Source organism: Arachis ipaensis, chromosome B6 (genome assembly GCF_059453495.1).
Source record: "Arachis ipaensis isolate K30076 ecotype BB chromosome B6, ASM5945349v1, whole genome shotgun sequence".
In the NCBI taxonomy this organism is placed as follows: Eukaryota; Viridiplantae; Streptophyta; class Magnoliopsida; order Fabales; family Fabaceae; genus Arachis; species Arachis ipaensis.
This window is the reverse complement of record NC_142441.1, coordinates 47683883-47700044: the sequence shown is the minus strand read 5'-3', so window position 1 is coordinate 47700044 and position 16162 is coordinate 47683883. Positions and strand designations below refer to the sequence as shown.

The following is a 16162-nucleotide window of genomic DNA, read 5'->3' as shown; positions in this document are numbered from 1 at the left end:
GGCGACCGACGTGTAAGCGTCGACCACGCTTATGCGTGGGTGGAAATTGTGCTACCTGCGCAGTTCTCGCACAAATCTCGCACAACTCTCTGGTTTTTGTACCAGGAGTTCCAGAATTTACAATCGACACGTACGTGTTGCCCACGCTTGCATGGGGGTGTGCGAAATTGACGAGTAGTGCGCATGCGTCATCGACGCTTACGCATAAGGAGCGATTGTGCTCCCAGCATCATACACGCACAAATTTCACACAACTCTCTGGTTTTAGTACCAGAAGGTGTGGAAATGCGTCGCCCACGCTTGCGCGTTGATGACCCCCCTTTTTTTTGAATTAACATGAGGAAGGGCAATTATAACACAATCCTGGTAGTCATTCAAGCTAAATATTTCAAAAACACTCAAAACTTCATGCAACACTCAAGAGTAAGCATTTCTTCAACATTCCAATTCAACCAAACCAAGATCAATGAAATCCTCATGAGCATCTCAACACAAATCAAACAAAATCAAGCATACTTAAACAAACTCACAAAATCAAGTAATCAAAAAATTCACAAAGACTCTAAAGACTATATGCAAGAAACTATGTACAATGGAAGATCATACCATGGTGGGGTGTCTCCCACCTAGCACTTTTCTTTAACGTCCTTAAGTTGGACAGTCATGAGCTTAGATTTCTTCACCTTCGGGTGCATCCTCAAGAAAGAACACCTCAACCTCTTTGTTGCTTTTCATCTTTTCTCCATGATAAAGCTTCAGACGGTGACCATTAACCTTGAAGATTGTGGGGCTTGAAGGGTGACTCAAGTGGAAAACCCAATATGGCTTAGCTTTCTCCACTCTGTAGGGTCCTTCCCACCTTGATCTTAACTTGCCTAGCATAAATCTCAACCTTGAGTTGTAGAGGAGGACTAGATTCCCAGCTCTAAACTCTCTTCTCTTAATGTTTTTGATGTAAGGAAAAATTGTGTCGGTATAGAATTTCACAAATAAATTCTCGTTGCAAGTACAGTTCTAAACCAACAAACAATCCTCAATAAAAAATTTGTTTGTCACAAGTACAAACCCCAATATAAATAACCAAAGTATTTAAACATCGGGTCGTCTCTCAAGGAATTGCAGGGAAGTATGCTCAATTGTTGGTTATGGCAAAGTGTTTTTGGGGTTTTGGAATAAGGAACAAGAAACATAAATGACAAGAAAGTAAAGGAACTCAAATGGTAAAAAGGTCTTGCCAAGGTTGATGGTTAAGGATCTTTATCCTTGTTACTAACTACAACATGATAATTGCAATGATCAATCTCATTAAGTCATCCTCTAACAAGTGAAGGAAAGTCAAATGAGCTACATCAATCCTAATTCATAAGTCCTAGCTACCTCACTAATTAACTTAGTGAAAGCTAGAGTCAATGGATACCTGATAAACCACTATTTTATGGTTTATCTTGTGCTCAATTGAGTGGTTTATATCAATTCTTTACTCACTTATTCATATAAATTGTATGGTTTTATATTTTCCTTCCTAATTTTGTTCTATAATTGGAAACTTGCTTCCCAAAGCCTTTAAATTACCAAAAATTAATTCCCTCTTATTACCATTCGATGTCTTGATATGTGTGTTAAGTGATTTCAGGCTTTACAGGGCAGGAATGGCTTAGAGGATGGAAAGGAAGCATGCAAAAGTGGAAGGAATATAAGAAGTTGAAGGAATTGCTAAGCTGTCCAACCTGACCTCTTCGCACTCAAATAGTCATAACTTGAGCTACAGAGGTCCAAATGACGCGGTTCCAATTGCGTTGGAAAGCTAACATCCGGGGCTTCGAATTGATATATAATATGACATAGTTTCCCTGACGATAAGTGATGCGAACGCGTGATTCACGCGGACGCATCGCAGTGACGAAAAACCAGCGTGGCAGATTTCGCAACCAGCGATTTCTGGGCTGTTTCTGACCCAGTTTTCGGCCCAAAAAACACAGATTAGAGGCTATAAAGTGGGAGATCCATTCATACAACAGGATACAACATTCATATTCACAATTATTAGGTTTTAGATGTAGTTTTTGAGAGAGAGGCTCTCTCCTCTCTCTTAGGTTTTAGAAATAGGATTTCTCTTATTTTATGGTTATTTTCTTCATACCAGGTTCAATGTTCTTTTACTTTTTATGTTCTCTTCTACTTTTATTTACTCTAATGCTTTTACTTGTATTTGACTTATGTTGCCCAATTGGCTTATGAACTTTCCATGTTAGATTTGAATATTCTATTTAATATAATTTGAGGTATTTCAGATTAATAATTGTTTTATTCTATTTATGATACTTTCAATTTAATTTAGATTTATTTTCTCCTTTTGGCTTTGGTTAAGTAATTGGTAACACGTGAGTTGTCAAACTCAGCAGTTGATTGAGATTTGAGAATTGCTGATTGATTTGGATCGCTCTAAAGCTAGTCTTTCCACAGGAGTTGACTAGGACTTGAGGATCAAATTAATTAGTCCACTTGACTTTTCTTTATTTAGTAAGGGTTAACTAAGTGGGATCAAAAGCCAATTCTCATCACACCTGATAAGGATAACTAGGATAGAATTTACAGTTCTTATACCTTGCCAAGAGTTTTCTTTATAATTATTAATTTATTTTTCTTGCCATTTAAATTACTTGTTCTCTATTTCAAAAACCCAAATAATAAATCATACCTCCCTGCAATTCCTTGAGAAGACGACCCGAGGTTTAAATACTTCGGTTATAAATTTTATTGGGTTTTGTTACTTGTGACAACCAAAGCTTTTGCACGAAAGGATTCTTTCCTGCTTTAGAAACTATACCTACAACGCGATTATTTTTTACGAATTTCTTTACTGGCAAGAAATCCGTTCGTCAAAAATGGCGCCATTACCAGGAAATTGCAAACGTGTGCCTTATTATTGGTTATTGTAAATATTTTCTTTTTGCTTGTTTATTTGTTTTTATTTTTGTTTTTATTTTTGCTTTTTCGTAAATTAAGAGGTTATTGGTTTTTATTTAGTTATTAAAATTTTCAAAAATAATGTTCCTTGTTCTTTCTTGATCTTCAAGTTGTTCTTCGTGTTCATCTTGACCTTCAAGTTGTTCTTGGTTGTTTTCTTCGTTTTGATCTAAAAATTTTAAGTTTGATGTCATTTTATTGTTTTTCTCTTTCCTCATTAAATTCAAAAATATCTTTTCTCTTTATTTTAATTGATTTTTTTTGAAAATTACAAAAAAAAAATTCAGATTTTTATTTTAAATTTTTTTTCTTATCTTATCTTAGTTTTAAATTTCAAAATTCAAATCTTTTTCAAAAATCATATCTTTTTCAAAATCTTATCTTATCTTATTTTAAAAATCAAATTTCAAATTTCAATATTTAAATTCCAAAATTCAAAATTTAAATTTCAAAAATTTAAATTTAAAATTTTAAAAATCAAACCTTTTCAAAATTTAAACCTTTTTCAAATCTTTATCTTATATTGTTGTCAGTGTTTCTAGTTTTAGGAATTTATTTTCATTAATTTCTTTATTAGTTTTCGTTTTTATTTTCTTTAGCTACTATGAATTCTCACCCCTCTGGTTTCAAGTTTGGTTCCAATGTTGTTGTAAGGAATGGAAACTATAATGAAAATAGGCATCAAGGTTGGAAGAATCAAAGATGAGAGGAGCCATAAGGATTTGATCAACTCTCTTGGCAACAACCCCTTCCAATGCGCTATAACCAACAACCATTCTGTGATGCATACCAAGACAATAGTTATGGTGGACCCTTTCGTGACAAACCATCTCCACCAAATTACTATGGTCAAGAGCCATTCCAGGGAGCGTACAAAGATGATGAATATGGTGGACCCCCTTGTAGTTACCAACAAGCCCCACCATATGCCTATGAACCACCTCCCCAACACACCTTTGAACCACCATACTCACAAGCCCCTTTACACCATTCACCTCCATATGACCCTAACCCATATCCACCCCAACCTCCACTGGATGACAACACCATTGGTGTTATTCACCAAGGGCAAACAGAGCTTCATACCACACTTGCCTCTATCACTAGTCTCACCTCTACTTTTCAAGCACTTATATCCCGCATGAACCAACCCTCTACCTCCAATATTCAACCCTCAAGCTTTAGTGCACTTCCTTTTCAACCACATAATAATCTTCTCATCCCATCACCACCCTCCATGGAAGAGCACCCACATCCATCAATCCAAGAGTAAGATGATCCCAGTTATGCTATTGATTTGGAACAAGAAAGAAGGAATCATCTTCGCGAATCCATACTTTATAAGAAGCTAGAGGAGGCCCTACAAATGAATATAGTAGAGACCCTTGAAGTCGAAGGAGTGGTTGAAGAATTAGTAATGGAAGACATCAAGGAGGAGTCTGATTTTGTCTTAGAGCAAGAGGAGGCCCAAAATGTGGAGATAGGAGAGACCCTTGAAGATGAAGGAATAGTTGAAAGAAGTTATCATGGAAAGAAAATCATCAGGGATGAGTATGATTTTATACTAAAACAACTGGACAAAGCAGTAATTATTGAAGAGGAAGAAGTGGTTGAAGACTTAGGAGATGCTAAACCTCCATGGGAAAGTCCAGTCATAGAACCTCCTTCCAAGATGTTTGAATTTGATGTTGAAGAGAGTGTACAACCTTCAAGGCATATCATGGCTAAAGACTTTGAAGAGGTTGATCAAGAGATGGAGATTAAAGAAGAAGAAGCACAACCTCTCATGCCTTTGGTAAACAATGAAGAAGAGATCGAATTGGAAGAAGGCTACCAAGAGGAAGATGTTGAAATTGAAAAATATTGTAAGGAGGTGGAAGTTGTCAAGGAAGAGCTTAAGGGAATGGAGCTAGAAATCACCTTGCCAAGGTTGTCGGAGACCTTTCCAAAGCCATCACCATCAAACCCTTCATTCAAGTGTGTAAATCTCTCATCTCTAAGCTTAATTAGCTCACTTGAATATGCTTTGCTTGAGATGGATGGGCAACTTAGAGCTCTTTGTGGCTATAAGAGTAAGAGGGAGATGGCTAGTGGTATGAATTGCCCTGCAAGGTTCAATATGGTTGCACACTCTAAGTTGAAGTGCAAGGATTGGTGTAGAGCTCGATTAAATGGGTCTAGGAAGTCGTTTGGGTACTTCATTGAGAATTTAAATTGTGTGCCACCCGGATGGAATCATGATGATCAACAAGAAGACGGGTGCAAAAGTAAGGTTTGGGACCCTGGAATTCATTCTAGCAATCAACACTCATGGGGCCTTGTCACTTGCTTTAACTTGCTTGAAGGCTTTATGCAACTAGTGTGGGATCCCAGAGGCTATTGGAATTACAAACACTAGTGGGGATTCCTAAATGAGTTCAAGCACAAGCCACCATAACAAGGGACTCACCAAATGTCTAACTTAAGGACTTTAACTAAAAGTGCTAGGTGGGAGACAACCCACCATGGTATATTTTTTCCTTTTTGTTCTTAGTTTTATTTTATTTTATTTTCATTCGTGTTCATTCATAATTTCTGCATAGTCATCTGCATTCTGCATTTTGCATTCTGCAAACTACATAAAAAAATGCACACGACGCGTCCGCGTCACTGACGCGTCCGCGTCATAGGTGCATTAGAAACAAGGAAGAAAAGAAGCAGAGAGTCACGCGAAAGCATGGCTGGAGGCATGCCTTAGGCACAAACATGCCCACGCGACCGCGTCGTTTTAAAAATAGCCTCCCCACACGTGCGCATCACCCACGTGAACGCGTGGCCCTGCAAAATCGACGTAAATAAGTATATGGCAGAGAGTTATGGTGGAGTTGGGCTGGAATGATGCTGGAAGCACCAGCCCTACCACGCGAACGCGTACCCTACGCGGCCGCGTCGTTTTTCAAAATTTGGCCATTCACGCGATCGTGTCACCCTAAATTTTGGCAAAATGCATTTAAAACAGAGAGTTGCGCGAACGCACGCTGCACTCGCACCAACAGCACAAATCAGGCCACGCGATCGCGTGACCCACGCGTCCGCGTCACCTGAAATTATCATCCGCCACGCGATCGCGTGGCCAAGCATCCGCATTGCATGCGACGCACAGTTTATCCAGATCAGTGATAAACCATTATTTTATGATTTATATTGTGTTTAATTGTGTGGTTTTATCAAATCTTTACCCACTTATTCATATGATTAGCATGTATTTACAACTCCTTTCTAAAATCACTCCATGGTTGAAAACTTGCTTCCTAGAGACCTTTAATTATGTATTTTAATTCTCCTTTATCCCATTCGATGCCGTGATCCGTGTGTTAAGTGTTTCAGGCTTCATAGGGCATGAATGACTTGGAAATTAGAGAGGAGGCTTGCAAAAATGGAAGGAACACAAAAAACTAAGGAGATGACCAGCGAGCAATGACGCGAGCGCATGGCCCACGCGAACGCGCGAAATGGAGAATTCGCAATGACGCGGACGCGTGCCTGACATAAACGCGTGGATTGGAGTCTGCACGAATGACACGAACGCATGAACCATGCAAACGCGTGACAAGGAAAATCGCTGAATGACACGAACACATGGACGATGCGTACGCATGACCTGCGCGATCTGCAAAAATTACAGAATACGCTGGGGGCAATTTCGAGCCGCATTTTGACTCAGTTTTCGGCCCAGAAACACAGACTAAACCTAGGGAACATGCAGAAACTCAAGGAGGCATCCACACACATTGAGATTCATCACATTAGGATTACTCTTAGTTTTAGATCTGAATCTAGATTAGTGTTACATTGATAGTTTGTGCTTTTGCTTTGGATTGTCGATGTTGAAGAGCCATTACCTCCGTTGAAGACATTACTTTAGTTTGTTTCTTTACTCCCTTATTTTTAATTAATTACTCATTGACTCTATTAAGATAATTATGTTGCGTTTTAGAATTATTAATATATGAAGTTGTTTTTATTTTAATTAATTTTAATTCTCTATTTCATTTTATTTAATTATGTCTTCTCATATTTTTATGATTATTTCTTTCATGTCAATGGAGTAAAATTTCTACTTGACATGGGGGTTGATTAAAAGGAGATACTTGAGTTAGAATGCTCAAGTGCTTGGTTGAATTGGACGTTGTTAGCTAATTTTATACCTACTAGCACTAGACCTCCCCAAGGGAGAGGACTAGGAATTGAGGGTAAGAGTTAGTTTAATCACGATACCTTTCCTTATTTAGTAAGGGAAAATCGAGTGAGAACAACAACCTTTTTACACCACATTTGAGAAGATCCCAACAAAGATAGAAGTTCTATTTAATTATTCCCTCAGTCAAGGCTTTTTATTCAGAGTATCAATAACTATTCTTAGTTTATTTTTTTTATTGCTTTAATTTTTAATCATTTTAATTATTCGTTATCAAAACTTAATTTTTCTGAAACTCCCTAGTTAATAAAATAGCACTCTTCCCTGCAACTCGTTGGGAGACGACCTGGGACTCATACTCCCAGTATTTTATTTCTAAAATTTGTGACAATCCTTTTTAAATTGGTGAGGCAGATCTTAGCCGGTTAAGAGCTATACGTGCAACGCTGTCTCTTAATTGAAATCTCTAAATTGGTTAACTTCTGCCACGCATCAATTTTTGGCGCCGTTGCCGGGGAGTTGAAATAGTGTGCTAAATTATTAATTAGTATATATATTTTATTTTTATTTACATATTTTATTTTTACTTCTGTTACCATGAGCTACTTGTCTTTCTCATTGAATGACGCGTTTATTGCCTGATCCGAGTTTAGTCCCATTTGATCCTGAAATTAAAAGAACTCTTTCACATATTAGACGAACTCGACGTCGGTTAGCCTCTGAGGGTGGTGAAGTGATTATTATCAATTCACAGTCCCATCTGAGGGCGAATCTGAACCGCCATCTGAGAGCGAGACAAGCTCATTTACTACTGATTCAGTTGATTCACGTGCAGATACCATGGTAGTACCTAGGAGAATTACCCTCCAGGAAGCTGGAGCCCCAGATTTTACACTGCAGCCGTATCAAGTGCATCACCCGACTGCAGCTACAGATTTTGAACTAAAAACCGCACTAATCAACTTGATCCCCAAGTTTCATGGCTTACCTGCTCAAGAGCATATCAAGCACCTTAGGGATTTCCAGACAGCCTGTTCTACTGTTAGGCGTCATGGTGCAGATGAAACTTCTATTCTGTTAACCGCTTTCCCATTTTCTCTTGAGGGAAAGGCGAGGGAGTGGTACTACTCCCAACCTGAAGCAACTGTTACCAACTGGGATACGCTTAGAATAGAATTTTTAGAAAAATACTTCCCAGCTGAAGTCACAGATAGACTGAGAAAAGAGATCTCTTGCATTGTTCAAGGTGAATCAGAGACTCTCTATGAATATTGGGAGCGCTTCAACAATCTCCTTGACGCATGTCCCTATCACATGATTGGTAAACTAGTATTGATCAGCTACTTCACTCAAGGCATGAACCCCCAGGATAAGACTACACTGGAAGGTGCTAGTAATGGTTCTTTGAAAAAGTACAAAATCACAGATGAAGCATGGCAACTGATCAATGACTTAGCTGAGTCCACTAGGAATCACAGACAGCGGTGCAACCCCAAAGCTATTGCAGAGATTTCCTCTAGCAAAGAAACTACTACTCTAACACAGAGTATATATGAAATGACCAACCTATTGAAGCAGATGCAGTTAAATCAACAACAGGCACAACAAGCTCAGCCTTCACCACAACAAAGCCAACAGTTAGTTCTACAAAGAGTATGCGGAATCTGTGCTGAATATAGTCATTATACTGATGAATGTCTGCAGCTCCAGGAAGACAACACTGTGGCAGCCATTAACAACTTCTATGACCGCTCGAATCAAGGATACAATCAACAAGGTGGCAACTACAACCAAGGTGGCAACAATAACCATGGATGGTAGGACAACTCCAACCAAGGCTGGAGAGATAATTCCAACCATGGCTGGAGGGATAACTTTAACAAAGGAGGCAGAGACAACAATGGAAACCAGAGGTGGAATAACAATAACAACAACAGACAGCAGAATCAGAACTAACCTTACATGGCACCTCACCTAAGACAATCACAAGGACCCCAGCAAACCCAACAACACGTTTCTCAGACTGCTTATTCTAATTCCTCATCAAATGACGAGATGCTCTATTCTCTTGTGCAAGGATAACAAGACATGCATGCGTAGCTGAAGTCTAGTATGAATGGCTTGACTGCCACTTTACAAGCTCTCGTCTCCCGGATGGATTCCTCACTTAATTCCATACATCAACCTTCAAGCTCTAATGGAATTCCTTCTCAACCACTGCCTAATCCCAAGGGTGGCATCAACGCCATCATTTTGAGGTCCGTAACCACATTACAAGAGAGGAACCATGAGGAGCCAAACCCACCAGAAAACGTGCCAGCAGAGGATGTGGTGGAAGTGGAAGATGATGAAGAAGAAGAGGATGTACAAGACATAGTGGAAGAAGAGGAAGCTCAACCACAGAATGAAGCACCAAGGGATGCAGAGGCTGCAAATCACGCCCTCCCTATGTAACAACCCCGATTTTCGAGAATGCGAATCTTTTCTGAAAGTACGAATTTCTTCGGAAGATCAGTAAGGGGAAAACCTTTGATATATCATCAAGTATCTCAATCCTCATTGTCATTATGTCATCTTTAAGTTATAACCTTTTCTGAGACAAGCTCGATAACGCGGTCACGAAGAACCTGGTTTTTGAACCGTATCGGTTAGAAGTTTTGATTTGGTTTTTTGTAAATAGTCTCAGTTTGACGAACCGAACTCGATTTATGAGAGAAGAGATATAATCGGATGATATTATCATTATATTAGTATTAGAAGCTTCTTGAATAATATTATAAGGTTACCTGGTCAGTTTTAGTTAAAAACAGAAAATCGGTTTAACCGGGTTTACGGTTTACTGGTGCAGCTTAGCACCAACACTCTCTGATGAATTTAGCAATTCTAAGGCCTCATTATACATGTACTATTCTCATAATAAATATGTTACTAGTTTCATTTATTCTAGTAGCTCAGAAAATAATTTTTAGAGATGTTTTTACGAGTGTTCCGATACACCTAGTTTTAGTAGTTGTACACCAGAGATATTTTAATATTATTTTAATCCACCTCCAAGCCAACCAATCACAACTCACCTTACACCCCCAAGACCTCCAAGGCTGTCTCATTTCATCATTTTGGCCGAAAATAACAAGAGAGAAAAGAGAGAAAACTTCATGAACACTTAATCTTCAAAGCTTGATTTCTTCTGAACCAAAACTCAAATCAAAACTCCGATTTCACCAAAATGATCCTCTCTTCTTCCTCTACATAACCATGTGACTTATCAAGGTTGGAAATAAGGTGAGATGGCTGTCTCCCTCCCATTTCAATTCGGTTTTCAAGGAAAACCATGCAAAACATGTGTTTTCTTGATGTTCTTCCTTAGGAATCATGCTTAACTTGACTTGAGGGCCAAGAAACGTGAATTTCTAGTAAGTCTAAGGTGAGATATCTCTTCCTAACATACTGAGTGAGATTTGGTCAGTTGAGAGTTTTTGGATTTAAAGTTGTTCTTGATGTGATTTAGGAGGAAAAAGTGCTTAAGGACCACCTAAAAGTTTAACCGAATTAGGAGCAGCAAAACCAGGTAGGGATTGATGAATTTAATCTTGATTGATTGTGTTTGAGTTGTGTGATTATGATATGGTTTGGATGTGCTTGAAATTGATGATTTATATGAGTGATTCTTGTTGAAATTTTGGTGTAATTTTGATGAAATTTGATGAAATTCAAGCTTTAAAGTTCATGTTCTTGGGCAGCTGGAAAAACGAAACCCTAAGCTTAAATTGAGGTTCAATTTGTGTTAAAATCATGTAGAAAAGATGGGGTTTTAGTGGCTGCTAATTTATTATGAATTATAGTAAAAATCGGTTGCTGAAAAGACTGAAAAACGGGTAAAAACAGAGAAAGAATCTGAAGAATTTATGAAGAACATGAAGAACACTTTGAGTGTGATGAAAAACAATGAAGAACAGGCTTTAGATCCTTAAAAGGGCAAGGAAGTAAAATTTTTGGTGTTTAAGGGGTTATATGGTAATTTCTGAAAGTTAGGGTGGTAAAAGTAGAAATATTAAAAGTTACGGGTGGTAAAAAATGAATTTTAAAGGTTAAAAGTAAAAGTAAGTTAATTTTCAAAAATTTAATAATAAAATAATAAATAATAATAAAATATTAAATAATAATATTAAATTAAAAATAATATTTTAATAAAAATAATAAAATAATACAGAAAAGGCAGTTTTCTGTAAAAGCTTTAGAAAGACAACTTTAATCACAGAATCTCATAATTACTTTCATAAAACACTTAGGGAGTGGTAAAAATATATTAGTGAGGCAAAGATAAATAAAAGATAAGAAGTTGAAGAAAAGATAAAAATCCAAGAAAAAGTCTGTAAAGTTTTAATGACAGAAAAACAGACAGAGACTAGTGAACGAACTAGGGCAACATAGTTAGTCCTGGAATTGCGAATAGGGTTAGGTATTATATGAAAAGTTAAACTGTTTCAGTATAGACTTAATGAACCTATACTTGGGACAGACTAACTATTCATACCGAAATTTACATAAGCTTTAAATACATACGTTAAACAGAGAAATCAGAGCAGAGTAAAAAAATACAGAGAACAGAGTAACCAGAGCAGAATAAAGGGATACAGAGAAAAGAGTAATCAGAGCAAAGTAAAAAGACAAAGAGAAAAGAGTAATGTGATAAAGAGAAATGGGTTTGAATTAAGATGTTGTAAAAGTGAAAGATGTAAAGTTTGTACAGTATGATTGAACAGAGAAAGAAAGAGGTACTGCATAAGAATGTGAAAATGATGATGATAATGAGAATGATTATGTGATGATTTGTTGCTTGAGGCAACCCAATAGATATTTATTTGTTGCTTGAGGCAATCCAAGAGATGTGTTTATTCATTTGTTGCGTTAAGGCAACTCCAGATATACTTGTATGATCATCTGCTGCAGTGAGGTAGTCAGATAGATAATGGTGTGATCACTGAGAATGCTTTCCTACGGTACAGATCCATATTTTATTTCTGTAAGGCAGAGGGGTTATTTCTTGCTACAGAAGTACCGTGACCACCTGTTCCATTTCTGTAGTGGCAGAGGGGTTATTTCATGTATACAGAAGGTGTGTCGGCGTACATCCCTGCAGTGGCAGATGTGTTATTTCCTGCGTGCAGTGGACCCTGTGGTGGCAGAGGGGTTATTTCCTGTACACAGAGGTATAGCCAATAGGAAAGCCTTATCCAGACAGAGGTTGCTGGATAACGTCGGGAGCGGGTTAGTAACCGACAGATGAGCTCATTACCTGCACTAGGGCTAGACATGCATCATACTTGGTTGCGCATTTCCTTTGTTATGTTTGTGGTATGAATGTATGCTTTCCTTGTTTGTATTCCATTCTCTGCGCTTGTGATATTTTCTTGTATTCTTCTGTTTGTGTTCTGCTATCTGTTTTCTCTATCTTCTCTACTTATCTGTGTTTTCTAATTACTGCTTCCTTGTATTCTGCTAATAGTCTGCTAAACAACATAGAATTAATGAACGTAATTAATAACCCCGACCCTACTAAGAACTCCCCAGTTCTTACCCCTTCTCTCTCCCTTCCCCCTTCAGATGGAATTAAGAATACCTTACCATAGTTCGTTGATGACCGTTCGCAAGAAGAGGATTCTGCTCTAGATAGTCTTCTGAGTCTAGGGTGAATATCGTTCTCTGATTATATGTAAATACTGTGAGACCAGCCAACGTCTGCACCCCTTTGTATGCGCACTTTAACCTAAATCCTGTGTATGAGATTCCTATTTTGTGGATACTTCATGAGGTACCAGAGAGACGTCCTGTGGAAAAGTTTGATCGTGCAGAGGAGTAGCAGATGATGTTCTATCTTTTGATGACGTTCCACCTGACTTGAGTTGTGAAGACTTAGAACGTACTTTCCCTCGCTTTAGTAGTTTAGAGGGACTAGGTGAGTATAGAGTCTAAGCTAGCCTAAGTGCCAGCTTAGGGACCTCTTGAACAGGTCAGGACCTGGGATGTTGTATGTATGTATATGTATATAGTTATTATCTAGCTATACCTAGGGTGTTCTAACTAAAGGTCTATACTCTAATAAAGGCTGGATAACTGAATGTTGCTAGCTACTTGTGATGTATTTATGTGTGGTTGCTTATAACTGTTTTATCTGTTATCAGCTGTGAGTTGATTATGAATGAATCCGTCTATTAATCCAAATGTTTTAAAAAAAAAAAGTACCTCACTAACTAACTACGCTTTTAACAACGAATCAGGCTCATATAATAAATAATAGATAATATATAGGATGACAAATTGGTAGCACTCAGTTTCTGGTATGTCCTAGGCGTACTGAAAATTGGGTCATTACACCCTATCCCATTTCCACAACTTGCAAGGAAACCCAGAAAGCAGATGGAACTCGATCCCAAAATGGTAGAAATATTCAAAAAGGTCGAGGTAACTGTTCCCCTGTTTGATGTTATTCAACAGGTACCTAAATACGCAAAGTTTCTAAAGGATTTGTGCATACATAAAGATAAAATTAATAAATTAGAAACTATTCCTTTAGGTAGTTCTATATCTACTTTAATGGGAAATATACCTGAAAAATATAGTGATCCAGGTCCATGTATGGTTAACTGTACCATTGGAGGTGTGATATTTTTTGACTGTATGTGCAATTTAGGAGCATGTGTTAGTATAATGCCTTTGTCCATATATGATACTTTGAGGCTCCCCCCTTATAAAGGTCGGCAGCTCATTTTGTGTTAGCAGATAAAAGCATTATTACAGTAGTTGGAATTGCTGAAGATATACTAGTGAGCATTAAGGGGCTTACATTTTCCATTGATTTCTACATCCTGGAAATGCCCCCTAATGACTCAGGAAGGCCATCATCAATCCTGCTTGGAAGACCATTCCTGAAGACTTCAAAGTTCAAGTTGGATTCATTCTCAGGAACCTACTCCTTTGAGATAGATGGCAGAACAGTGAGTTTCAGTTTAAATGAAGCTATGAAGCACCCTCCAGAAGATCACTCTATCTTTCAGTGCGATATTATTGATGAAACTGTAGCTGAAGTTCACCAGGAAGAATTAGAAGAGAAGTATATGGAGCAAGGTCTAAGTGTGGGGACACTTTCTGAAAACAATGAGAAGACTTTACCATTATCACCAGTCCCAGATGATCCAGAGCCTAGCTATGAGCAGAAATTAGAATTAAAGCCCCTTCCTCCACACCTCAAGTATGATTACCTTGAGGACAAGCAGAAGTTCCCGGTCATCATTGCAAAGGAACTCACTTCTCAACAAGAAGAACAACTACTCAGTGTGCTGAGAAAGCATAAGAAAGCAATTGGATGGAGCTTTGCGGATATAGTAGGCATTAGCCCCTAAGTTTATGAACACAAAATATTCTTAGAAGAGGGAGCAAAGCCTGTCTGTCAGCCTCAAAGAAGATTGAATCCCACCATCTTAGAAGTTGTCAAGAAAGAAGTAACCAAACTACTTGAAGCAGATATCATTTACCCCATCTCAGACAGTGAATGGGTCAGTCCAGTACAAGTGGTGCCCAAGAAGTCTAGAGTCACAACAATAAGAAATGAGCATGGAGAGCTCTTGACAACTAGAGTGCAGAATTCATGGAGAATTTGCATTGACTATAGGCGTCTCAACCAAGCCACTCGCAAGGATCATTACCCCTTGCCATTCATTAATGAGATGCTTGATCGCCTGTCAGGTAAATCTCACTATTGTTTTTTAGATGGTTATATAGGATACTTTCAAATTCATATAGCTCCTGAAGATCAGGAAAAGACTACTTTTACATGTCTTTTTGGGACCTATGCTTATAAGAGAATGCCCTCTGACTTATGCAATTCACCAACTACTTTCCAAAGATGAATGATGAGTCTTTTCTCTGATCTTATTGAGAACTGTATGGAGATTTTTATGGATGATTTTAGCATATATGGTGATTCATTTAGCTTTTGCTTGGATAGTTTATTTAGAGTGTTAGACAGATGTGTTAGTACAAACCTTATATTAAATTTTGAAAAATGTCACTTTATGGTCAAACAAGGAATTGTACTAGGACATGTTGTGTCTAATACTGGCATTTCTGTAGATCCAGCAAATGTGGATGTTATTTCTAGTTTACCTTACCCCTCCTCTGTGAGGGAAGTCCGTTCGTTCCTTGGCCACGCAGGTTTTTACAGGAGATTCATTAAGGACTTCAGTAAGGTAGCATTACCTTTATCCAGATTGCTGTAGAAGGAAATTGAGTTCGAATTCAGTGAAAGCTGTATGCAAGCGTTTGATAAGCTGAAGACCGCCCTGACTCAAGCTCCAATTGTGAGAGGACCAGACTGGAGCTAGCCATTTGAAATCATGTGTGATACTTCCAACCATGCAGCAGGAGCAGCGGTGGCTCAGCGCGAAGGTAAGGACCCTTTTGTAATTGCTTATGCATCTAAGACTCTAGATGCTGCTCAGTCTAATTATACTACTACTGAAAAAGAGCTTCTTGCTATTGTTTTTGCTCTGGATAAATTCCGAGCCTATTTACTTGGTACTAAGGTAGTAATGTACTCAGACCATGTAGCTCTAAAATATTTATTAGCTAAAAAGGAGTCCAAACCAAGGCTAATACGTTGGATACTGCTGTTACAAGAATTTGATTTAGAAATTAAGGATAGGAGTGGTAACCAGAATTTAGTGGCAGACCACCTGAGTCACCTTGAGCACATTAAGGGTGACTCCACTCCTATAAATGATAATTTCCCATTTGATAGCTTACAAGCACTATCCAAAGTAGTTCCTTGGTATGCACCTGTAGCTAATTATCTAGTTAGCCACACTTTTCCTCCAAATTTTACTAAGCACCAGAGAGACAAGCTGAAAAGCGAGTCCAAATATTATAAATGGGATGACCCATATTTATGGAGGTGTGGTGCTGACAAAGTAATTAGACGTTGTATGCCTCTATCAGAATTCCAGTCCATTTTAGAGGTCT

General features: G+C 38.1%; 1 non-coding gene across 1 annotated transcript; it reads right to left on the bottom strand.

Moving 5' to 3' along the window:
- Positions 1 to 8356: 8356 nt before the first annotated feature.
- On the bottom strand, positions 8357 to 8464 carry LOC148555441 (small nucleolar RNA R71). The gene has a single exon (XR_015888036.1). It is a non-coding gene; the product is annotated as a small nucleolar RNA R71 (small nucleolar RNA).
- Positions 8465 to 16162: the final 7698 nt, after the last annotated feature.